Genomic DNA, 26,473 nt, shown 5'->3' with positions numbered 1-26,473 from the left:
ATTTTTAACTTAAGATATTTTCAACCTCTGCTAGTTCATCAGGATATAACCTTTTCGTAAATCAAGAAAGAGCTATAATCAGGGGATGCTTCTGCTTCTCCCTTCCTAGAAGAGTCCCCTTTCTAGAGACAGTGCAGCTGCAGAACCAACCCCCTTCTTTATTCATGACTGCATGTGTAGTTAGTTCAATTAAGAGTGTTCATAATTCAGAACCTTTTGCTCCAGTTATGCCTGTGAAGATAATGATGTGTGGTTAGATTAAGAAATTCAATTGATGTTGCAAAAATTGATCATTTGTAGAAAGCACAGGAACTTTATGGATGAAAGTTAAATATAGTACTTAAAAAAGATTCACAAGAGAATTAGTGGGAAAATGGAAAACTTATGGGATATCTGGATTAAATGTGATTAAAAAGCTAGACCTCAGGCTAGCATCCTTAATATGAAAGACACTACTGACAAATTAATGGAACTCATATTATCTATTTTATCTCTTACTCAAAAACTTGGCACCAAGAGTATTATGGTCCTTTCCTGACTGTATTAATCAGGAAAGATTATGTTATGAATAGTAACAAAATTTGCAAAATCTCCATGCCTTAACACAACCAAAACAACTCCAATTAAAAAGATTCTTTTTGGGGCATCTGGCTGGCTCAGTCAGTACACATGCAACAAACAACCAAACTGATATTGCTTACTTCATGCTTCATGCTTCATGCTTCATATGACTCAGACTCCCTCTGTTCCAATTGCTCCAAGGACCAGATTGACAGAGGGCCCACCATCTTGTAGCTGTGATCACAGCAACTGAGTCTCTGTGGCAGAGGAAGCAACTAAAGAGTCACAGCCTTAGATTGGGATAAAAGCAAATTACTGATCTCATTTCATTGGCCAAAACGAATTACATAGTCTCTCCTATGTGCAAAGAGACTGAGTCATTGAACCAAGTGAGGAGAAGTAGGGATATTGGTGAATAATACTAATGTCACCCATGCTGACCCCACCAGTGAGCTCCTATATACTATGAAAAACACCAAGAAGTTTTATTCCATAACACTGAAAGTTGTCCTTTCAAAACTAAACTGTCTGTACTTGTTAAGAGTTGACTAACATGTAAATAAATGAACTTTCCATTTACTTCCCCTTTGTTTTAATTGCATATCAAGTCAGCGTCAGCTGATTTGATATATCCAACCTACATTCCTCTTGCTAATTTTTTGACCTGACATAAGGGATATTACCCTTACAAACATTTTCTTCTAATACTCTGCTACCATGTTAAATGTACTAATTAGAAGTGATAATCTTGTTTTGAGTAGGAAAACATTAAATTAACACTACATAATACAAGTATCGTACTACAGGTAGATGACTACATGAACTCCAATTAAAAAGATTCTTTTTGGGGCATCTGGCTGGCTCAGTCAGTACACATGCAACTCTTGATATTGGGGTTGTCAGTTTGAATCCCATGTTGGGAATAGAGTTTACTTAAAAGATTATTTTCCTTCAAAACTTGAGACCCTGTTAATCACATGGTGAATTGATTCCAAAAATCATGTCTGATCACAAAATTCATGGCTTTACTAGCTTTCTGCTATGGTAATCCTATACAATTAGATTAGTTCAGCTCAGCCAACTTTTATTGAGCATCTACTATGTGCCAACACTTTGCCAGGTTTCTGGAATAAAGATATTAATGTGACCAGGTCACAAGTTCCTTGATAGCAGAAATCTTGTCCATCAGTGTCTATGTAGAGATTAGTGCAATGCTTGGCACATATATCAGATACTCAATAAATAAGTGTTAAGAGAATGAAAGACTGGGAATCTTTGATCCCAGTGTGCGTATGAAATAGCACAGAACGTATGAACTTGGTTTGCCTCACTTTTATCACTTAAGAGCAGAAATTTCTATTAAGATTGCAGATAGTCCTTCCAGAGTCTTTATGTAGGCAGTGTGTTTTAAATGGAAATTTATGCTTGCCTATTCTATGTATACCACATGGATATCTTTTCTCGCTGTTCTCCAAATATTTAATGGTTATCTGATCTTCTGAAATGAAAGATTATAGGACACCAGTAGCCTGTTAATAATAAGCTACATTTGGTGTAGCTTATTATATAGTTTATATGACACATTTATATTAATTATTTTACTGAATCTTCAGATCAGTCCTCCAAGTTATTATTCCTACTTTACAGACAAGGAAAATGTGACTTCTGTGGTTAACTAGTTTTCCCAAACACTGAGCTCCTAAGCGGAAGAGCTGAGGCTCAAAGCTAGGTCATCTGAATTCAAGTTCAAGAATACTTTCCTTTATGCCACATGTGTCTTCCCACTTTATGCTGCATACACAGCTCCAGCATTTTTTTTTTTTTACTAATGGGTAAGCAGCATATAAACAAACACCTCCAGAGCTTTCTCTCAACACTAGTATTATTCCAATCCTTGATGTGGTCTTTTTAAGAAGTTAGAGATGATGCTAAATGTAATAGTATATTAACCCGATCCATTGACAGAAAGCCAGCAGGTCTTGTTTTTGTTTTGTTCTCTTTTTTTTAAACTTCTTTTAATTTTTTTTTAACGTTTATTTATTTTTGAGGCAGAGAGACCGTGCATGAGCTGGGGAGGGGCAGAGAGAGAGGCAGACACAGTCTGAAACAGGCTCCAGGCTCTGGGCTGTCAGCACAAGAGCCTGATGAGGGGCTCAAACCCACAGACCGCGAGATCATTCCCTGAGCCAAAGTCAGACGCTTAACCGACAGAGCCACCCAGGTGCCCCATTGATTTTGTTTTCTTAGAAAACTTGCTTTAAGAAAACAAAACAAAATTAAAAGTTAGGTTAGAAGACATAAATAGCTTGAGATTTAATTGCTGTATATATACATATATATGTATGTATATATGTATATATGTGTATGTGTATATGTATAAATATATATATATATATCATTGTCAAAATATATCTTCTACCAAAATCTTTATTTGCCATCTTTTGGATGTGTTGTGCTTTCTTTGAAAGGGTCAACTTAAGTAGGGACGTTGTAGAAAGTCCTAAAGAGACCTATAATTCAAGGTAGCTTCAGGAAGCAAGCAACTCAAGATTTACAACCTCTTCAGCTGAAAAAATATAGCTCTAGCCACAGGCCTTAGTGAAGTTTTATTTGTATTTCAACATAGCGTATTTCTTTTTGTGACACTTCACTTGGCGTTTTAGTTCAGTGTTCCTTTTATATTCTCAAGACAACCAAGATAATTGGTGCTACTCTTAACTGTTAAACTTGAAGGAGTTAAACAGATTAAATGGGATGGGCTCGTTAGACTTTTGGGGAGAACTAAACAATATTACTATTTCCCTCGTATGGAGAGTTGGAATGTATTTTATGTGTCCCAGATGTGGCCACATTCTGCCTAACATCTGTTAGTGCATTTTATTAAAATAATGAACTAGCATGTGTTTGAAAAGTCAAAAGAATGAATAAAGTTTTCATTCTGATGCAGCACAAATAGCCAACTGTTTCTTTGTAGTGAATAATAGAGCATATAAATGGGAGATTTTATTGTGGTATCCAACTTCAAATATAAATTGAAATATGATTCAATAATTACTGGCTCAAGTTTTCTAGGATGAAAAATATTTATTCCATTCAAATTAACTGTATACGTTTTTTTCCTTTCAAAATGTTTATTGCAAGGGGAGAGATTTATGCCTTGGCATTGATATAGGAACACCAAGAATCATTCTGGAAACTAGCAAGGAATAGGTAATTAAGATTGAAACTCTGAGCTAAAATGCAGATTTCTCTGGAAGAGAAAGCTGGAAAATCCTTGTGGGGATGTACAGCAGAAGAGTGCAAAATATTTAAATCAAATTACAGCTTACTCCAAGTGCCTTTGTGGACATTTTAATTTTTTCCACTTAAAACAACCATGGTTCTAGAATTGGTTTTTGTGGGTCAAAGAGTGGAGGGTAAAGACATCGCTTATCTAACACATTTCTTGGAAATGTTTTTTGTTTTGTTTTTTTTTATTTCTAGGAGAGAGAGACAGCGTGAGCAGGGGAGGGTCAGAGAGAGAGGGAGTCACGGACTGAAACAGGCTCCAGGCTCCGAGCTGGCAGTCAGCACAGAGCCTGATGCGGAGCTCGAACCCACGAACCGCGAGATCATGACCTAAGCGAAAGTCGGATGCTTAAGCAACTAAGCCACCCAGGCGCCCCAAGATACTGAAGTAGGTTTTAATTCAGGTAACTCTGAAAACTATTCTGGCCAACCCAGAATAATGAGGTTTTATGTGTTACATCCAGGAAGAGATATTTTCTAAGGATTTTAGTCTGTAGAAAGGTTTTATCATTTTTTAAATAAACACATTTCACAGACCATGCTTATAAGATCAAAATTGACTATTGTCTGCTAAGAATTATGAAGTCTGTCACATATGAAGTAAGATGGGATAAAGGTGGCTGCAAAAGAACCTTTTTTTTAACCTTATTTACTTTTGGCTTAAGTTTTCTAGTATGAAAAATGTTTATTCCACTCAAATAAACTTTGTAAGTTTTTTTTTCCTTTCAAAATGTTTACTGCAAGGGAAGAGATTTATGCGTTGGCATTGATCTATTTTTGAGAGAGAGGGAAAGCACGAGTGGGAGAGGGGGAGAGAGAATCACAAGCGGGCTCTGCTTACAGCGCAGAGCCCAACACAGGGCTTGATCCCATGAACCATGAGATCACTACCTGAGCGGAAATCAAGGGTCAGATACTCACCTGACTGAGCCACCCAGGCACCCCTGCAAAAGACCCTTTTTGTCATAGTATCCTGTTAAGGATATGTGGGTGACCAACCTCGCCCTGTTGTGTCCCTTGCCAACACTTACTCCTCTGTTTGGAGTTAGTTCTTGTTCTAAGACAGTATTGATGTTCTTAGTGTATTTGCAATTCCTTGACTTCTTGACCTTTACATATCCTTGGAGCCTCCAGTCTCCACTCTTGGATTTTACTATATTAGCTGTCCTACTTTGACCCTTTCCTAAAATCTAAAAGATGGCTGTGGGACTGACCTTAAAACACAGCTGTCCCTCCTTCCACATGATCCAGATCTCAGCTATTTGCCAACCTATTCATTTCCTGACTTGCTCTTTAATTAGGCTTGGCCATATTCTTATCCCAGCCTTTAGCTTGGGGCTTAACACATAGGGAATGGAAACTGCATTACAAGAAGATGTCAAATGTAACCTGTAAACACTATGCCATTTATGGTACAGAAAAAGACCCAATTCTATCAACAAATGTGGAAAATTCAGAGCTCTTTAGTAGAAAAGAACAGAGAAGCAATGAGGTTGCTATGTCTGATACTAAATACTCCAGGAATGCTCTTAGGTCAAGAGAACCCTTGTTAGGAATATCATGTGATATTGTAGCAGCCATCTCCCCCCCACAAAATATTGACCAACAGGAAAGTTTGTTGTTGGTGGACTTTCAAGTAGAACTGTATTTGGATGTTGATTTTATGGGATTAAAAAAATTGTTTTTAATTGATTAGAAGAGGGAGAGAGCACAAGCAGGGGAGAGAGGTGTGGGTGGGTGGGGAGAGAATCTCAAGCAGCTCCCTGCTCATCACAGAGCCTGACACAGGGCTGGATCCCACAACCCTGGGATCATGACCTAAGCCAAAATCAAGAGTCAGATGTTCAACTGACTGAGCCACCCTGGCGCCCCTTGGATGTTGATTTTGAAAAGTCCTGTTAAAACACAGTAATGTTTCATACCAAGAGTAAAAGTTTAATATACATTAATCCTAATATTCCAAATGGAACTTGAAATTTGATTAGTTCTCAAACTACATTTAGCATCTTTCTCCTACATTTACTTGCCTACTTTAGCTGTATGCAAATATGTCCCCCTAACCCACCCATCAGAGTGAAAGTAGCATGAGGGCACGTGCCATCATTCATTTTTCAACACCAGTTATTTCATCTGTAAATGGGCCTCAGTACTTGACAAAATGTAATAGATAGGCATTAAAGATATATATATAAGTATATGTATATATATAAGATATATCTGGTATGCCTGTAAGTAATGAAAATAACTATGATTTCTAAAAAGAAGTCACTAAAAATACTTGCTTTGTATATTTTACAAGTAGTGTTTAGTTTAATCATTGCAACAATATTAGAAAATGAAAATTTGAATAGGTATCATTTTCTGCCTCCCACATTCCCACAATCATAATACTGATTGTTGGTCTGTGTTTATGAACACAGATATCACATACATTAATGATGTGCATGAAAAATGACACAGCCTCCTAAGAGGGCAAAAATTTAAATGTGTATGTCTTTCAGCCTAAGAAATTCAGCTCCAGAAATGTATCTTACAGAAGTACTCACACACGTGTGCAAAGAAATATATACATGGATGTTAATTTTTATATTGCTTGTGTTTGTAAAAACCTAACTGTAATTCAAATTTTTTACTAAATAATTTTAGTATTAAGTACAGTACTATATACAATATTATATACAGTACTTTAGTATTATATACAGTACTATGTCATATACTATTAAAAAGGATGAGATAAAGCTACAATTACTAATATAGAAAGATACCAAAAATATATTATCAAGTAAAAAAGGTCAAGTTTCTCAGCAATATATGCAATATGTACCATATATCCCATTTTAATAATACAAATTCAAAAGAATATACACCAAACTTAAGGATTATATTCAAGGAAAGGAGGACCTTTGAGAACTTTCAGTTTCTAAATTATTTTTTAATTTCTGCAATGTTTGCATGTTCCACACATAAGCATTGTGTTTTATCATAAAAGCAGTAATGATGCAATTACATATAAAAAATGAGTGAAATTTCTGCATGTATGTACTTATTGTTAACTGAAGGACTGAGGTAAAGACAAAAGCTGTTCTAGATCAGGCATCATTAGTCAAAAAAATAGAAAAACTAGAACTTGGAAATTCTTTGTTTCTAGAGGTATAGTTGTGTAGTGGCCTTGAAAATCAGGGATTTGAATGTCTTACTACTAGACCTCAATTTCCATTCCCCTAAACATTCCTAACCCTACTTAGCAAGAATTTGGGCTAAACAGGGACCAACCAATAATTACAGAACCCTCAAATAGCAACCCTTTAAAAGAGTTCTAGAACCTATATAATTATCCTGGGATTCTGTTCTTCTGCTACTAATTTATATCCCACAGTCTCTAGGGGAAATACCAGGTGTTGTTTGCTAATTAGACTCCTACTACTCCCTCCATAAATTCATACTGATTTAGCTTGTGATTGCTGGAAACAAGTACAAATTGTAGGTTGAGAATGAAATATTTGAATTTTTCATCATATATATTTTTTTTTCCAGGGAATTTTTATTTTCTAGACTCTTTGAGATCACCATATGGTAAAAAGCTTGAGCACTGTATTAGGCTGGGTTCAAGAGACTTGATCTTCCTCCAAATTGGCTCAGATGACCCAAAGGGTCACAGCAAGAGCAGTAGCCACTGCAGTTGAGGTAGAGTGGGGGTGGGGTTGTGCAGAGATAGAGGGACTCAGGGACTGGCTGAAAAAGACAGGTTGTTTGTCCAAAGTGGCCAAATGCCCAGGGCTGGGGCAAGAATACAAATCACAGGCAAGGAGGAAGTCTAAGAAAGAGGGGCACAAGATAAGTTTAAGGGGATACAGCACATCTACCTGAAAGCTGAATCAAGGGGTCTGAAGTTCAGTCATCAGGTAGCTATCTTTCCCTCTCCAGAGTGAGGTGAGGAATAAGGGTGAGGTATGACATGGCTGATGTTAGCTGAGACTAGCAAAAGGATGCCCCTGACCTTGCCTCTGGATCCTAAAGTTTCAGGTGGGCCTGGTTGAAGACACATGTAGAATAGAGTATTGGATGAGGGTTCTGCAAAACTGAGAGGATTAGTTTCGAAAACTGGAGATGGATCCAAATAGCATATCAAATTTGCAAAAAGCTCCCGAGATGGAAGTGAGCAAGAGTCACAGACGATGAAAGATGAATGTGTGATGATTGGCTTTGTCTTGGTTCTCCTAATTTTTTGACCCTCCGACCCTCTCCAGCTCAGTCTCTGTTGTGGCTTCTCATCATCAACCCAAGCTCTAAGTTTTGGAATGTCCCAGCATTTAGTCTTAGAACTTTTCCCCCTCTTAATTATATCCTCTCTCTGAGGGATCCTATTCAGTAATGTGGTTCTGAGTGCTACTCATATGTTGACTACTCTCAATTTTCTCCAAACTTGTGGACCTTCTATAAGTTTTTAGTAAGGACCTCTCCAAACTTATATCCAATTTCCTGTTCAGCCCCTTTACTTGGACGTTTAATAGATGTCTCAGTGGGGTACCTAGGTGGCTCAGTCAGCTGAGCGTTTGACTCTTGATTTCAGCTCAGATCATGATCCCAGAGTCATGGGATGTACTGGGGTCTGCACTGAGTGCTGAGCATGGAGCCTGCTTAAATTCTGTCTCTCCCTCTGCTTCCTCTTCCCTGCTTGTACTCTCTCTCTAAGATGAATGAATGAATTAATGAATAAATAAATAAAATTTCAATAGATACCTCAAATACAAAATGCCTAAACTAGATCTCTTCTTTGAAATATAAACAAAGAACAATACCGTATATAATTTTAACTGTCCTTTTATTTGTAGCTATAATATCTATATTGCTTTATAGACCCAAGGGAGTTAAAAGAAATTACTCTTTATGATTACTTAAAACCACATAAATAACTTAAATGTAAAATTAATGTTTTACGTGTATTTGCATATTCATTTATACATTCCCTTAGCAAGAGTCAATAATAAACCAGACTCAGTAATTCAAAGACACATAAGACATAGACCCAATCCTCAAGGAACCTAGCATCTAGTAGGGTACACAGACACATACCAAATACAATGAGGCCAATAAGATAAAGGCAATAGGAATAATTCCTCTTTGAGGCCCATTATTAATTACAGACTACGGAACAGCTCCTCTCGTAGGACTCCAGTCTTGGCAATATTAGCTTTAATCCTGAGAAGAGTTGTAGGTAAGTTCACAACTGTGCTAATAGCCAACTTCATAAACTCTGTATGTGTCAGGTACTGTGCTAAGTATTTTATAAGCATCATGTCATTTCATCTTACACCAACTTTATGAAGAAGTTACCATAATTATTACCATTTTATGAATTAGAAAATATAGGTTTAAAGCATTTCAGTACTTGCCTAAGTCACCTCAAGTAATAGGGTGGGAAAATCCATATCCTTACCCACTGTTCTAAACTGCCTTCTCATAATTGGTGACACTGCTTTAACTAATAATAATGGTGGTAGGTTTTTTAAGTATTCGTAATGAAATAAAAGAATAAATATACAAATAATCCAAATAGTGACTATCCATTATACTTTAGAAATAATCTCCAATTACTAAACATAATTGGATAAAAGGGACTGTAGCATGAGAAGTCATGAAATGTTGGCTTCAGTTTTTCAAAGCTCATAAAGATAGAGGATTGATCATGTCAAGTTTCCTGCTGATTGCCTTTGGAGACAAGTTATTAGTCCTAAAGTATTTTCTCTGTTTTGGGCCTTCTCTTATTACTATAACATAGATAAGCTAAGATGGAAAAGTCATCAGACTTGCAAAAGCTAAGAGAATAGAAGCCAAAGCCTGTAGGAATATAAATTTATTATCTGTATGCATTGATTTATCACATATGGTGGAAAGTTAAACCAGATGTATGCTTACTGAAAGAGGCTAGCCCAAGACAGACAAGGGAGAGGAATGTGACCTCAACTTGAAAGCAGAAAATCAGAACTTGGTGGTGGTTCAGAAGTTTCCTTTTATGCTAGTTATATAATAAAATAAAAGTTCTCCAACCATCTTTTCAAATTAACCGGGACTTCGTTTCTTAATCTGGAAGTTATTGAAACTTCCAGCTTTTGAAATACAATTATTTTTATTTGAGAAAGACCTAAGATTTTCTGAGTAACTTTTGCTTAATCTAAAGCAAAAATGTTTTTGGAAAATACTGTTCTGATAGGTAAATTAAAATTTACACATTCCTGTTTGTTTCATTCTTACCTGGAATTTAAATATCAAATTTTAATAGCTAGTATTCAGTAACACATCTTTGTCTGCCATCTGCTTTTTTTAACTGAAGTTTTTTTCTGTTTTTAAAAATATTTTTTTAATGTTTATTTATTTTGAAGGAGAGAGAGCACAAGCAGGGGAGGGGCAGAGAGAGAGGGAGACAGAGAATCTGAAGTGAGTTTCAGGCTCTGAGCTGTCAGCATACAGCCCCAAGCAGAGCTCAAACTCATGAAATGTAAGATTATGACCTGAGCCAAAGTCGGACACTTAACCAGCTGAGTCACCAGGCGCTGCTTAACTGAAGTTTTAAAAAATCTATTCTTGCATGTCACATTTAAGTCTTGAAAGTAATTGCATTTTAAGGATGTACATGGGCCCGGGGCGGGGGAAGGGCGGGGAAGACTTAGCCTGACATGAGTAATCTACCTATAGTTATGTAATCTTGGAGAAAATATTTATCATAATAAATGCTTTAGTTTGGGAACAGTCTTGGAACCAAAGAACACACAAAATGGAACAACCACTTTGCAGTTGTTCCTCTATTTTTTGAGGGGAAATTGTCCTGAAAATCATTAGTTGAGCAATGATGTGTTTCTCATCAGTACTTGTGATATAGTTTTCAGTTCATTTTCACAATACATTTATGTGATCAGATACTTTTAAAAAATCGCCAATTTAGACAGTTTCCATCACAGGAGAACAACTCAAGACATCTGATTATACTATACAGACATGCACATGGGCACACGTACATGTATACTGACTACCAAAGAGAGTTAATTTGCTCACAGCTAAAGCGATCATTGCCAGCCTAAGAAAAACATAGAAAAAAGGTCCTTTTCTCTATAAGGAGTTATCAGTAGGAAACTAAACACGTGCCTAAAAGAAACTACCTGAATGTCTCATTGTAGGTCTATAAACTGCCAAAACAATTGATTCTTTTGTTTAACTTCCCTCAAACAAGTATTGAGCAGTAATTGTGTTTTGGGAGAACATCAGAGGAAAAAAACTAAAAACATGTAAATGGTATGTTTTGCTTACCCAGCTTAAGGTAATTAATTATATGATAACATTCCTTTCTTATGGAGGTAAAATGTATATGCAATGAAATGCATAGATACTATCTGTACAATGGGATATGAGTTTTTAAAAAAACTTTTAATGTTTATCTATTTTTGAGAGAAAGACAGAGCGTGAGCAGGGGAGGGGCAGAGAGAGAGGGAGACACAGAATCTGAAGCAGGCTCCAGGCTCTGAGCTGTCAGCACAGAGCCCGATGCGGGGCTCCAACTCAACAAGCTGTGAGATCATGACCTGAGCCTAAGTCGGACCCTCAACTGACTGAGCCACACAGGCGCCCCTAGATATGAGTTTTAACAAATGTATGTATTCAGGTAACTACCACCCCAATCAAGACACATGTCACTTCCATAACCTTTAGAAAATTCCTTCATGTCCTCCTTCAGTCAGTTTCCCTTCCCAGATAGATAGTTGTGTTCTGATTTCTATCATCATGGGTTATTATGCTCTTGAAATTACATGAATGGAATTATATGATATGTGTTCTATTGTGTCTGATTCTCTTACTCTGTGCAATGTTTTAGAGAGTCACCCATATTATTAGTACTTTATTCCATTTTATTACAAATATTCTTTTATATGCATACACACCACTTAAAAAAATCCATAATCCTGTTGATGGATATTTGTATTTGCTTCTAGTTTTTGGCTACTAAAAATAAATCTGCTGTTAACATTCTTGGTCAAGTTTTGTGAATGTTGATTTTCATTCTCTCCGATAAATACCTTGGAGTAGAACTGCTGGGTCATTAGATGGGTATATAATTTTATAAGAAACTCCCAAACAGTTGTCCAAAGAGACTGTATCATTTTCAGGTCACCTGGGTGGCTCAGTTGGTTAAGTGTCCGACTTCGGCTCAGGTCATCATCACACAGTTTGTGGGTTTGAGCCCTGCATCGGGCTCGGTGCTGACGGCTAGCTCAGAGCCTGGAGTCTGCTTCAGATTCTGTATCTCCCTTTCTGTCTGACCCTCCCCTGCTCACGCTGTCTCTCTCTCAGAAATAAATAAAAAAAAACATTAAAAAAGAGAGAGAGACTATCATTTTCTACTCCATCAGCAGTGTGAGCATTCNGTTGACTACTCTCAATTTTCTCCAAACTTGTGGACCTTCTATAAGTTTTTAGTAAGGACCTCTCCAAACTTATATCCAATTTCCTGTTCAGCCCCTTTACTTGGACGTTTAATAGATGTCTCAGTGGGGTACCTAGGTGGCTCAGTCAGCTGAGCGTTTGACTCTTGATTTCAGCTCAGATCATGATCCCAGAGTCATGGGATGTACTGGGGTCTGCACTGAGTGCTGAGCATGGAGCCTGCTTAAATTCTGTCTCTCCCTCTGCTTCCTCTTCCCTGCTTGTACTCTCTCTCTAAGATGAATGAATGAATTAATGAATAAATAAATAAAATTTCAATAGATACCTCAAATACAAAATGCCTAAACTAGATCTCTTCTTTGAAATATAAACAAAGAACAATACCGTATATAATTTTAACTGTCCTTTTATTTGTAGCTATAATATCTATATTGCTTTATAGACCCAAGGGAGTTAAAAGAAATTACTCTTTATGATTACTTAAAACCACATAAATAACTTAAATGTAAAATTAATGTTTTACGTGTATTTGCATATTCATTTATACATTCCCTTAGCAAGAGTCAATAATAAACCAGACTCAGTAATTCAAAGACACATAAGACATAGACCCAATCCTCAAGGAACCTAGCATCTAGTAGGGTACACAGACACATACCAAATACAATGAGGCCAATAAGATAAAGGCAATAGGAATAATTCCTCTTTGAGGCCCATTATTAATTACAGACTACGGAACAGCTCCTCTCGTAGGACTCCAGTCTTGGCAATATTAGCTTTAATCCTGAGAAGAGTTGTAGGTAAGTTCACAACTGTGCTAATAGCCAACTTCATAAACTCTGTATGTGTCAGGTACTGTGCTAAGTATTTTATAAGCATCATGTCATTTCATCTTACACCAACTTTATGAAGAAGTTACCATAATTATTACCATTTTATGAATTAGAAAATATAGGTTTAAAGCATTTCAGTACTTGCCTAAGTCACCTCAAGTAATAGGGTGGGAAAATCCATATCCTTACCCACTGTTCTAAACTGCCTTCTCATAATTGGTGACACTGCTTTAACTAATAATAATGGTGGTAGGTTTTTTAAGTATTCGTAATGAAATAAAAGAATAAATATACAAATAATCCAAATAGTGACTATCCATTATACTTTAGAAATAATCTCCAATTACTAAACATAATTGGATAAAAGGGACTGTAGCATGAGAAGTCATGAAATGTTGGCTTCAGTTTTTCAAAGCTCATAAAGATAGAGGATTGATCATGTCAAGTTTCCTGCTGATTGCCTTTGGAGACAAGTTATTAGTCCTAAAGTATTTTCTCTGTTTTGGGCCTTCTCTTATTACTATAACATAGATAAGCTAAGATGGAAAAGTCATCAGACTTGCAAAAGCTAAGAGAATAGAAGCCAAAGCCTGTAGGAATATAAATTTATTATCTGTATGCATTGATTTATCACATATGGTGGAAAGTTAAACCAGATGTATGCTTACTGAAAGAGGCTAGCCCAAGACAGACAAGGGAGAGGAATGTGACCTCAACTTGAAAGCAGAAAATCAGAACTTGGTGGTGGTTCAGAAGTTTCCTTTTATGCTAGTTATATAATAAAATAAAAGTTCTCCAACCATCTTTTCAAATTAACCGGGACTTCGTTTCTTAATCTGGAAGTTATTGAAACTTCCAGCTTTTGAAATACAATTATTTTTATTTGAGAAAGACCTAAGATTTTCTGAGTAACTTTTGCTTAATCTAAAGCAAAAATGTTTTTGGAAAATACTGTTCTGATAGGTAAATTAAAATTTACACATTCCTGTTTGTTTCATTCTTACCTGGAATTTAAATATCAAATTTTAATAGCTAGTATTCAGTAACACATCTTTGTCTGCCATCTGCTTTTTTTAACTGAAGTTTTTTTCTGTTTTTAAAAATATTTTTTTAATGTTTATTTATTTTGAAGGAGAGAGAGCACAAGCAGGGGAGGGGCAGAGAGAGAGGGAGACAGAGAATCTGAAGTGAGTTTCAGGCTCTGAGCTGTCAGCATACAGCCCCAAGCAGAGCTCAAACTCATGAAATGTAAGATTATGACCTGAGCCAAAGTCGGACACTTAACCAGCTGAGTCACCAGGCGCTGCTTAACTGAAGTTTTAAAAAATCTATTCTTGCATGTCACATTTAAGTCTTGAAAGTAATTGCATTTTAAGGATGTACATGGGCCCGGGGCGGGGGAAGGGCGGGGAAGACTTAGCCTGACATGAGTAATCTACCTATAGTTATGTAATCTTGGAGAAAATATTTATCATAATAAATGCTTTAGTTTGGGAACAGTCTTGGAACCAAAGAACACACAAAATGGAACAACCACTTTGCAGTTGTTCCTCTATTTTTTGAGGGGAAATTGTCCTGAAAATCATTAGTTGAGCAATGATGTGTTTCTCATCAGTACTTGTGATATAGTTTTCAGTTCATTTTCACAATACATTTATGTGATCAGATACTTTTAAAAAATCGCCAATTTAGACAGTTTCCATCACAGGAGAACAACTCAAGACATCTGATTATACTATACAGACATGCACATGGGCACACGTACATGTATACTGACTACCAAAGAGAGTTAATTTGCTCACAGCTAAAGCGATCATTGCCAGCCTAAGAAAAACATAGAAAAAAGGTCCTTTTCTCTATAAGGAGTTATCAGTAGGAAACTAAACACGTGCCTAAAAGAAACTACCTGAATGTCTCATTGTAGGTCTATAAACTGCCAAAACAATTGATTCTTTTGTTTAACTTCCCTCAAACAAGTATTGAGCAGTAATTGTGTTTTGGGAGAACATCAGAGGAAAAAAACTAAAAACATGTAAATGGTATGTTTTGCTTACCCAGCTTAAGGTAATTAATTATATGATAACATTCCTTTCTTATGGAGGTAAAATGTATATGCAATGAAATGCATAGATACTATCTGTACAATGGGATATGAGTTTTTAAAAAAACTTTTAATGTTTATCTATTTTTGAGAGAAAGACAGAGCGTGAGCAGGGGAGGGGCAGAGAGAGAGGGAGACACAGAATCTGAAGCAGGCTCCAGGCTCTGAGCTGTCAGCACAGAGCCCGATGCGGGGCTCCAACTCAACAAGCTGTGAGATCATGACCTGAGCCTAAGTCGGACCCTCAACTGACTGAGCCACACAGGCGCCCCTAGATATGAGTTTTAACAAATGTATGTATTCAGGTAACTACCACCCCAATCAAGACACATGTCACTTCCATAACCTTTAGAAAATTCCTTCATGTCCTCCTTCAGTCAGTTTCCCTTCCCAGATAGATAGTTGTGTTCTGATTTCTATCATCATGGGTTATTATGCTCTTGAAATTACATGAATGGAATTATATGATATGTGTTCTATTGTGTCTGATTCTCTTACTCTGTGCAATGTTTTAGAGAGTCACCCATATTATTAGTACTTTATTCCATTTTATTACAAATATTCTTTTATATGCATACACACCACTTAAAAAAATCCATAATCCTGTTGATGGATATTTGTATTTGCTTCTAGTTTTTGGCTACTAAAAATAAATCTGCTGTTAACATTCTTGGTCAAGTTTTGTGAATGTTGATTTTCATTCTCTCCGATAAATACCTTGGAGTAGAACTGCTGGGTCATTAGATGGGTATATAATTTTATAAGAAACTCCCAAACAGTTGTCCAAAGAGACTGTATCATTTTCAGGTCACCTGGGTGGCTCAGTTGGTTAAGTGTCCGACTTCGGCTCAGGTCATCATCACACAGTTTGTGGGTTTGAGCCCTGCATCGGGCTCTGTGCTGACGGCTAGCTCAGAGCCTGGAGTCTGCTTCAGATTCTGTATCTCCCTTTCTGTCTGACCCTCCCCTGCTCACGCTGTCTCTCTCTCAGAAATAAATAAAAAAAAACATTAAAAAAGAGAGAGAGACTATCATTTTCTACTCCATCAGCAGTGTGAGCATTCCACTTGTACAACATGCTCACCAACAATTGATGTTGTCTTTTAGTTTTAGCCATTTTAGTGGGTGTGGAGTGGAATTTCAATGTGGTTTTAATTCATATTCCCCTGAAGTCTAAAGATGTTGAATGTCTTTTCATGTGTTTTTTTGGCTACTTACCAAGCTACTTTTGTGAAATGTCTGCTTTTTGCCTATTTAAAACTTTTTTATCTTTTTATTTTTGATTTGTAGGAGTCCTTTATATATTACTGTATAAGTTCTTTATCAAATATATAAAGAATATTTTCTCTCCGTTTATGACTTACATTTTTTAATATATTTTATCTTTTTAGACACATTTTAGGTTAACAGCAAAATTGAGTAGATGGAATAGAGAATTGCCATCTACCTCCTGCCCCTATGTATGCATAGCCTTCCCCACTGTCAACACCCTGCACCAGAGTGGTACATTTGCTATAATCAGCAAACACGTCATTATCAACTGACATGTCATTATCACCCAAAGTCCATAGTTCACATTAGGTTTCATTCTTGGTGTTATACAGTGGGTTTGGACAAATGTATAATGATAAGTATCTGCCATTATAGTATCATACAGATGTACTTTCAATAGCCTAAATTCTTCTCTGTTTTGCCTGTTCATCTCTTTCTCCCCTATCTTCTGACAACCACTGATCTTTTTTTTTTTTTTTATAGTTTATTTATTTTGAGAGAGAGAGACAGAGAGAGAATCCCAAGCAAGCTCCACACCATCAGCATGGAGCCTGGGGTTCACACCCACAAACCATGAGATCATGACCTGATACAGTGCTCAAATCCACGAACTGTAAGATCAGGACCCAAGCCAAAGTCAAGAGTCATATGCTTAACCGACTGAGCAACCCAGGCACTCCAACCACTGATGTTTCTATTGTCTCTGTAGTTTTGCTTTTTCCAGAATGTCATATAGCTGGAATCATATGTAGCCTTTTCAGATTAGCTTCTTTTACTCAGTAATATGCACTTAATGTTCCTCCATGTCTTTTCATGGCTTGATAGTTGATTTCTTTTTAGTGTTGAATAATATTCCATTGTCTGGATATACGGTGGTTTATTTATCCATTAATCTACTGAAGGTTATCTTGGTTGTGTCCAAATTTTGGCAATTGTGATAAAACGGCTATAAAAAACTGTGTGCAGGTTTTTGTGTGGACATAACTTTTCAACTCATTTGAGTAAATACCAAAGAGCTGCAATTCCCAGACCATGTGGTCAGAGAATGATACGTTTTGTAAGAAACTGACAAACTGTCATCCAAAGTGGCTGTACCATTTTCCATACCCATTAGCAATGAATGAGAATTCCTGTTGTTTCATACCCTTGCCAACATTTGATGTTGTTAATATTTTGGATTTTGGCCATCTAATAAGTGTGTAGTAAGAGCTCATTGTTATTTTAATTTGTAATGGTATAATGACATATATCAATCAACTTTTCATATGCTTATTTGCTATCTGTATATCTTCTGGGATGAAAGTTCTACTCATTTTTTGATCGTTATTTATTTATTTATTTTACAAGTAGTTTATTGTCAAGTTGGTTTCCATATAACACCCAGTGCTCATCCCCACAAGTGCCCCCCTCCATGCCCATCCCTCCTTCCCCCCACACACCCATGAGTCCTCAGTTTGTTCTCAGCACTCAAGAGTCTCTCATGGTTTGCCTCTCTCCCTTACCCCCACCATTTCCCCCCTTCTCCCCCATGGTCCTCCATTAAGTTCCTCCTAATCCTCCTATACGTGCAGACATATGATATTTGTCCTCCTCTGCCTGACTTATTTCGCTAAGCATAACACCCTCAAGGTCCATCCATGTTGCTACACATGGCCAGATTTCATTCTTTCTCATTGCCATGTAGTATTCCATTGTATAGATAAACCACATCTTCTTGATCCATTCGTCCGTTGATGGACACTTAGGCTCTTTCCATGTTTTGGCTATTGTTGAGAGTACTGCTGTGAACATTGGGGTACATGTGCTCCTATGCATCAGCATTTCTATATCCCTTGGGTGTTTTGATCGTTATTTAATTAGATTGCTCTAATATAAGAATTTGATATATATTGTAAATAGATTTACACAATCAAACTAATAAACATATCCAGTACCTCACAAATCCAGTAAAGTTTTTGTGTGTGGTGAGAATACTTGAGGTCAACTCTTAAATATGGGCTGTTTCATGAATTTATATGTCACCCTTGCACAAAGGCCATGCCAATCTTCTCTGTATCATTCAATTTTTGTATATGTGTGTGTGCTGCCAAAGTTAGTACTTGAGGTTTATTTTTTCCATATATTTTTACAGTTGTTCTAACACCAGTTGTTTAAAAATATTCCCTATCTTTGGGCGCCTGGGTGGCTCAGTTGGTTAAGTGTCCAAGTCTTGATCTCGGCCCAGGTTATGACCTCACGGTTCATGAGTTCACACCTGCATCAGAGCCTGCTTGGTATTGTCTCTCTCTCTCTCTCTCTCTGCCCCTCCCCTGCTTACTATCTCTCTCTCAAATCAAATCAAAATAAACTTAAAAAAAAATTCCCTATCTCATTGAATTGACTTGGCATCTTGCTAACATTCAGTTGACTGTATATATATGGATCTATTTTTGATTTCACTATTTTCTCTAAACATACACACACACATTATTACTATATTGCCTAATCCAGGCTGGATTCATTTTTATGTTTTTATTATAATTTATATACATTATATTTATTATATCCATTTTTAAAAAGCCACTTTAAGAAATTAAAATTAAAACATCTTCATAAAATATTGTGGGCCTTCAGCACTATGCCTAAGGATAACTGGACCTTGTATGGGTAAAGCTAGGTTCTGCACCTGTTGCCATGTCAGAAACTAGGTGCAGAGACCAGTGAAACTCTCCTTAAGAGCATAGACTGAACTTGTAGACCTTGAGAGCAGCAAATATCTAGGAGCCTGTGGTAGTTTACTTTGAATGTTGTGTTTTCACTGTATTTTCCCTATGACTAAAGTCATGTTAAATACTATGATACTGACTTAGTTGATCTATGGGGAGTTAAGGAAAATATCCTTTTCAGTCAGGGTTCTTAGTTATAAGCAACAAAAGCCACCTTTGGTTGAATAGAAAAGGAGTTTTATTAAAGCGTACGAGGTAGTTTCCAAAATGTTTGGGATATTTGGAACATTAGGCTCAAGGCTAAGCCTTAGGAAGAATGTCCAAAACCATGTTCCATGAACTGGTCCAATGAGGAAAATGTTGCCACCACCAGACACTAGAGGTTACAGTTTGCCCCACAGCAGTTCTGGGCTAGGAAAGTACTTGCAGTGTTATCAATACAGTCATTAGCATCAACCTAGTATTTTTGCCAAGGATTCAATTTTGCAGCCCTTAGTACTGCAGTACCTTAGTGCAGAGTGAGAGACTGAATGTTTCATTAATACTTATATAAATAATAACACTTTGCCATGTAAAAGACCACCCAAAATATCTGAAAAACAGAAAGTCAAGAAAATAAGGAATTCTCGTTTTCTCAAGACCGTCTCACAGAAACAAAAATACCACATAGTGTATTTCCTCAATGAGCTCACAGTTCTCTGAAGGAGATAAACACATGCACAGCTATTAGTAAAACCATTTTCCTGTGTAATATAAGTGAAATGACAGGAGAGCAGAGAGAGGACAACTTCAAATAAGGAGCATTTGAGCCTTAGATCTTGAAGAATAAGCAGGATTTTGGCAGGCTGGGAATGAAACATTCTAGATAGAGGGAACCAAATGGGCAGATGAGCAGAGTTAAATTGCAGAGTGTATTTGAGGTTTTAAATTTTACAACTTTGCACATTAAATACTGATTTTAATGCACGTAATTGTATTTCTTTACAAACCAGTCTTCTCTGAACAATGATAATTATCAACTGACAGAGCTGTGAACAGGGTAAAGGTAAAGGTATGGTTTGATTTTAGGAATCAAGAGATGAGCTAAAGTTGTTTGAAGGGGCAGAAGGCAGAAATCAAGGCTAAAGAGAATATAGGTAGTGAGGAAATTGAAGAAGAAGCATTTAAATGACAATGGTGATTTTAATTTAGAAAATACTTCTGCATATCTGAAAGAGACAGAATGAAAAGAGATTGTAGATGATGGAAAGAAGGGTAAATGAGGTGAGGAGGGTAGGGGCGTATCCTCCTGGGGGAGGGTATAGGAAAGCAGAAGACTTCGGAAAGAGGAACACTTATTTACCTAAAATGTGAAGGAAAAAAATATAAAGATGTTTTAGAAATGTAAAGGAAGAAAGGCCACAGAGATCATTTACCAATCAATAACTTTGATTTCTATAGAGCAAGAGGTTGAAGGTTAAGTCATCTTTGGATAATGAGGAGTTTGTAGAAAGTAAGCTTTTGCATGGCCTGTTCACTCTGCCCTGAATGCTTTTCCTCATCACGTGGGTTCTCCCTCAGCCTCTTCAAGTCACCTTATCAGTGAGCCCAACCTCACACTGTATCTAAAATCTTCATCTGCTCCCTAAGTCCTGAACTCCCCTTTTCTCTCCTTTTTTGTGTTTTCCATAGCTCCTATCACTTTAAACATACTATGTGATTTACTTGGTGTATTCGTTTTCTGTTATCCGTCACCTCCCACTAGAATATAAGGCCACAGAACAGAGATTTTTGTCTCTTTCGTTTATTTAGAATGATGCCTGATGTTGAATAAATATTTGTTGAATGAATACATACAAAAGTTGATGAATTGAGGGAAAGAAAAAGGAAGACACAGTTTTTGGAAGAGTTATAGTTGAAAACAGGACTGATATTCAATTGGCTTAAACCACATTATTGTACTACTTTTTCAAAATATTGTCATACTTTTGTATCAGTTGGGAAACATCTGCCCAGGCAACATGGCTTCTTTCCCAGGACCCTCAGTCAGCAATTAAAGGGTAAATCCAGGGTGTAGCTAGGAGCCTCTCTCAGACCCTGCTGTTGCAGTTCAAGGTCAGTGCCACTGCTACACTAGTTAAAATTTTTGAATATTTAGACAGTGTTAAGGAATCAGTGAAGAGATGAACTACATGATTCCTGGGCAGGCCTACTGAGGTGAAATGCGTGAATTTAGAGAAAGCCATGTCAACAAAATTCCATGACTTCCTCCAGCAACAACTATCAGGCTGGAGACCACACAGAAAGTGACAATAAAGATGATCCAGAAAGGTCAGATGTGATCATGAAAGAGAACAGGCTAGAGATTTAAGGTACTAGGATGGCATTTCTTTGGGATGGTTGACAGTGGAATCCAGGTTAAGGGTAAAATGATATTAGAAGACTAATGGGCTCGAGGATGTGGGAGGACTCCAGTGATGAGAGAACCCAGAATGGTGAGTCACCCTCCTACCCAAGTCATTTGAACTTTGAGGCTAAAAGAGCAGAGAGACAGGGTCAACTTCAATAATATCTTTCTACTGTAATACAGAATGAGGACCTTGCCATTTCAATATTAAATTGAGACAGTACCTCTTTATTTATCATGGATAGTCTTGACCTATATCTTATGTAGGATAGTCATGTATGACATGGTACCTGCCCTCAAGATGCTTGTCACTAAAACCAATGTAAAAACAGTGGGTAGTAGACACCATCTAGTAATCATTCACTGTTCTCTTGGACTCCATCACTAAGATGTACTATGGTTTTAGCTTTGCCGGAGAATATTGCATGCCAGTCAAAGTGTTACCTTGAGATTGCATTGTAAAGTATTCACATCCCTTTCAAGCTTAATGCATGATATCATTCTTGTGATTAGCACCTATAAAAGCTCCTGACAGCACTCCCATTCCAAATTTCCTCTTTGTTTTTAAATTTTTATTTATATTTTTATTTGAGAGAGAGAGAGAGAGAGAGAGAGAGACGGTGCAAGCACGTAAGAGGGGCAGAAGGAGAAAGAGAGAATCCCATGCAAGCTTCATGTTCAGCACACAGCTTGCCGTGGGGCTCAATCCCACAACCGAGGGATCATGACCCAAACCAAAATCAAGAGTTCGATGTTCAACCAACTGAGCCACCTAGGTGCCCCCTGAATTTCCTCTTTAGAAAGAGAAGCTCTGATCATACTTGTCCTCTTGCCAAGTAACTATTTCTTTTTTTTTTCCATTTCTTTTTTTAAATTTTTTTAATATTTTTTATTATTTTTTTTACAAATAGTTTATTGTCAAATTAGTTTCCACATAACACCCAATGCTTATCCCCACAAGTGCCCTCCTCCATGCCCATCCCCCTCCCCCCACATCCATCAGTCCTCAGTTTTTGTCAGCATTCAAGAGTCTCTCATGGTTTGCCTCTCTCCCTTTCCCCCACCATTTACCCCCTTCTTCTCCCCCTCGTTCCTCAGTTTAGTTCCTCCTAATCCTCCTATACGTGCAAACATATGATATTTGTCCTTCTCTGCCTGACTTATTTCGCTCAGCATAACACCCTCAAGGTCCATCCATGTTGCTACACACGGCCAGATTTCATTGTTTCTCATTGCCATGTAGTATTCCATGGTATAGATAAACCACATCTTCTTGATCCATGTGTCCGTTGATGGACGCTTAGGCTCTTTCCATGTTTTGGCTATTGTTGAGAGTGCTGCTATGAACACTGGGGTACATGTGCTCCTATGCCTCAGCATTTCTGTATCCCTTGGGTAAATTCCTAGCAGTGCTATTGCTGGGTCATAGGGGAGTTCTATTGTTAGCCAAGTAACTATTTCTATGTCTTTCTTTTTACTTTTCTAGAGGTTTTGACTTGTTTGTTTGAATGTTCTTAGCAATCTGTAAAATTCCTGCTTTGAGTTCCACTTTTAAATCACACAGTAATCTGTGTGATTTTAATTTAATTTGTACCTACTTTTCAGTCTAGACACATGTTTGCCTTGCAATAACAGGTGATATCATCGCTATATAGGAATATGCGCTTAAAGCCAACTATGGGTGAACGTACAATATTTTTGTGAGAAGCTATTATAGTGAGAGTGCTGCTTGTACTTGAGAGGTGAGGGTAAGAGGGGGACGATATGTTTCTTCCTTGGGTTATTATAATTAGGGATATTTGTAAGAAAATAGAATTACTGTTGCTTAAGTGTTGCTCAGCTCCTGCTGATCAGTTCTCACTCACTGGCACCATCCTTTGTGACATAATAGTTAGTTGCTGTGGAGATGATGATCATGTCATGGAGAAAAGATAGGAATTTAAATAAAGAATGAGCAGCAGCAGGAGCAAAAAAACCATGCCAGAAGCCAAGTATTTCACCCAGTTTAATTTTCTCTTGCCTTTTTAATGTATATGGTATATCATCAAGTTGGATGTATCAACCTAAATAATACAGTTTCAAGGTTAATGATGACTAAGAAAAAAAGGAAAAAAAAATTTAAAAAGGCAAGATATAATTGTGTTATTCTATACTGAGGCAAGACTAGGTTCAAGTTAAGGAAAATGCAATAATCAATCTACACTGTTGGGCCACCCCACCCTAGTTTAGATAAACAGTTAAGCTGTTTAGACAGTTCTCTGCAGCCTAACTTTTGATGAGTTGTTGAGGTAATTTAGGCATCACTCAACAAGCAGGAAGCAGAATGCCGAGATAGAGTGGGGCTTTGTATCAAACAGAGCTGGACTGAATATCACTTAAAAGGCATTAATTTTGGGGAGGTCACTTGATCTTTGAACTTCAATTTCATCAACGATAAAATTGAACAAATCTGTAGGGCGGTTTTCTGGACTTTTAACTGGTATGGACTCAGATACTCAAGTCTTACTAGCTGTTTCCAGCTAATGCCTGTTCTGATTGGTCACTGCATTTATTCTGCTAGATCAGTACCCATCCTCTACCAGTGATTAAATATTCTGAATGCCATCTACATTAGTCAGGACAGAAGAGGCTATGGCACAGTAACAAATTTTGAAATCTCAGCGGCTTAACACAATGACCTAGTTTCTGCTCACATAAACTCCAGTGTGGATCTGGCAGCTGTCATCCACTTGTGACTAATGGCTCCTAGTCCAATATCATTATATGGACTAGAAGAGGGATGGAGGAGGCCTGCCTGTTTTTAATGTCTTGACTCCAAGGACACATATGTTCTTTCTCTTTAGTCCATTGGGCAGAACTAGCCATATGGCTGCAACCTGTCTGCGGGGGAAGCTAGGAAATGTAGAAGACGTTGAAGAGTCATAGGTGAGCATGAAATGTCTTGCCACATCACCCCTTGTTCTGGAGGGTGAGTGAGACAAAGGATTTCCAGTTGTATCTGATGAGCTAGCTCAGACCAAAAAGGCTGACCCTGGTTTAAGTTGGTGTGAATGAGATTATTTTCACTTTCACCTGAAACCCAAAAAGAAACCGATGCAAGGATGCACATGGAAGTGACTGAGGCTATAAGGCAGTGCATGTTGAATACAGCATCCCAGCGCCTCTACCTGCTTTGCTCCCTGAGGAAGCATGTTCCTGCTTTTAGCAGCCTCAGTAGCCCATGTAGGGGAGGAATTTGCCAGGCCAGAGGAGCCCAGACCAGGAGTTTCCTGCCTTTCCATTATTTTAGGCTGAGTTTTGGATAGTGGTATTGTGGAGCAAGAAGGGAAGAAACCAACACACAAGGTACCATCCTATTAGCATAAAATAATTTCTTGCTGAGCCATAGCTATCTATTACAAGATTTATTCCTCACTGCATCTTTGGGGCTGCATTAATAAGAATTTCCTGAGTTCATATGTCATGTCTGTGGTAGAATTATACTGAGTGCTATGGGGGGTACTAAAGAAAAAGAAAACCTGGCCTCTTCTCCTAAGGACTTTATAATCTAATTTAAGATACTAAGTCACTATCAGTAAACAAGTCAATCAATAAGTGGCAAAATTATACCTATGAAAGAAGAACAATTTAAAGATAGGGCATCATATAATACGATGTTGATTCTGAGGTACAAATGGCAAAAAAAATGAATGAAAGAGTAATTACTAGGGAAGTTAGTAGAAGTCAGCCAGCATTAATTCTCCATGGACAGTTAAAGAATGCTTCAGGTTAGGTTCAGGTACCAAAGCCAAAAAGTGCAAAGAATTTCAGATCACATTTAGCAATAGAACTGGTTTGAAAGGTTGCAAAAATTTCAGCTAGTTGCTCTGGACAAGGTGATACCAGGAGTAGGCTGGATGCTGTGGGAATGGAATGCACATGAGATTTAGCCAAGGGCTTCCCAGAAATGCCTGGAGAAGACTGAGGAGACAGAGCAGAGGTCTTGCAGTCACCCAGCAAGGGGCTAATGAGAAAGAAAAGTCTGGCATGAATATATGCATACCAATGGGTTGTAGAACTATTTGAATTACACTGTAATTACAATCATTATCTGTATACCATTTCAATCTTAATATTAAATTGTAAGCATTTCCCCATATTCAGAAATAATATTTAAAACATAATTTGTAATGGACAGAAAAGAATAATCCCAAGTGTTAGATAATGTACATTTAGAAGCATACATTCTTTCATTTCATTTTCATAATATCTATGTGGAGTAGGTTCTATTGTCATTACTTTACAGATGAAAAATCTGAGTCTAGGAGATATTAAAGTCACACAGCAAGTATCTAATTGAGTTGGGATTAAACCGTAGTTTGTCTGATTTGAAAGCCTGTCCTCTAGTATATTATACTTCTTTCCTATTGTGTGCCAACATGTCGATATGCCACCAATTAATAAACCGACCTATTGTGAAACATGTAAATTGTTTCAAGGATTTTTTTTTGTATCAATGATCTACGGTAAACATCCTTACACATAAATTTTGTACATCCTTACACCTGAATCTCTTTAACAGTGTATACTTATGTAGTACGAACTCCTTAAAGAAGAAATACTGGTCAATGAAGCGTTTAAACATTTTAAAGTTTTTGATAACATTATTAAGTTTCCCAACTGAAAAATTACATTAACTATATGTTCACCTATTGTATATAGAAGTAACTGCTTCCCTGAAACCTACCCACAATGCATACTATAACTTTAAAAAATTTTTGTCAGTCTAACAGCAAACCTCAATAGCTCAGACCCCTCTGGATGTGTGGTCTTCCTGCAGCCCCTGGTGTTATTCATTTGGTATCAGTCCCTCGAACAATAACAAATATTTTAGGGGCGTCTGGCTGGCTCAGTC

The 26,473-nt window shown here is 37.2% G+C and overlaps 1 protein-coding gene and 1 non-coding gene across 3 annotated transcripts in view; both read right to left on the bottom strand.

Moving 5' to 3' along the window:
• The window catches only part of RNF2 (ring finger protein 2), a 102,106-nt gene that overhangs the window by 48,276 nt on the left and 27,357 nt on the right, over positions 1 to 26,473 (bottom strand). The window lies entirely within an intron of this gene.
• LOC144230974 (U6 spliceosomal RNA) lies at positions 18,476 to 18,579 on the bottom strand. Its single transcript, XR_013334941.1, has one exon. It is a non-coding gene; the product is annotated as a U6 spliceosomal RNA (small nuclear RNA).

Source organism: Crocuta crocuta, unplaced genomic scaffold (assembly GCF_008692635.1).
Source record: "Crocuta crocuta isolate KB4526 unplaced genomic scaffold, BGI_CrCroc_1.0 scaffold3, whole genome shotgun sequence".
Taxonomy (NCBI): Eukaryota; Metazoa; Chordata; class Mammalia; order Carnivora; family Hyaenidae; genus Crocuta; species Crocuta crocuta.
The sequence above is the reverse complement of the archived record's forward strand: the minus strand, read 5'-3'. Positions and strand labels throughout refer to the sequence as shown.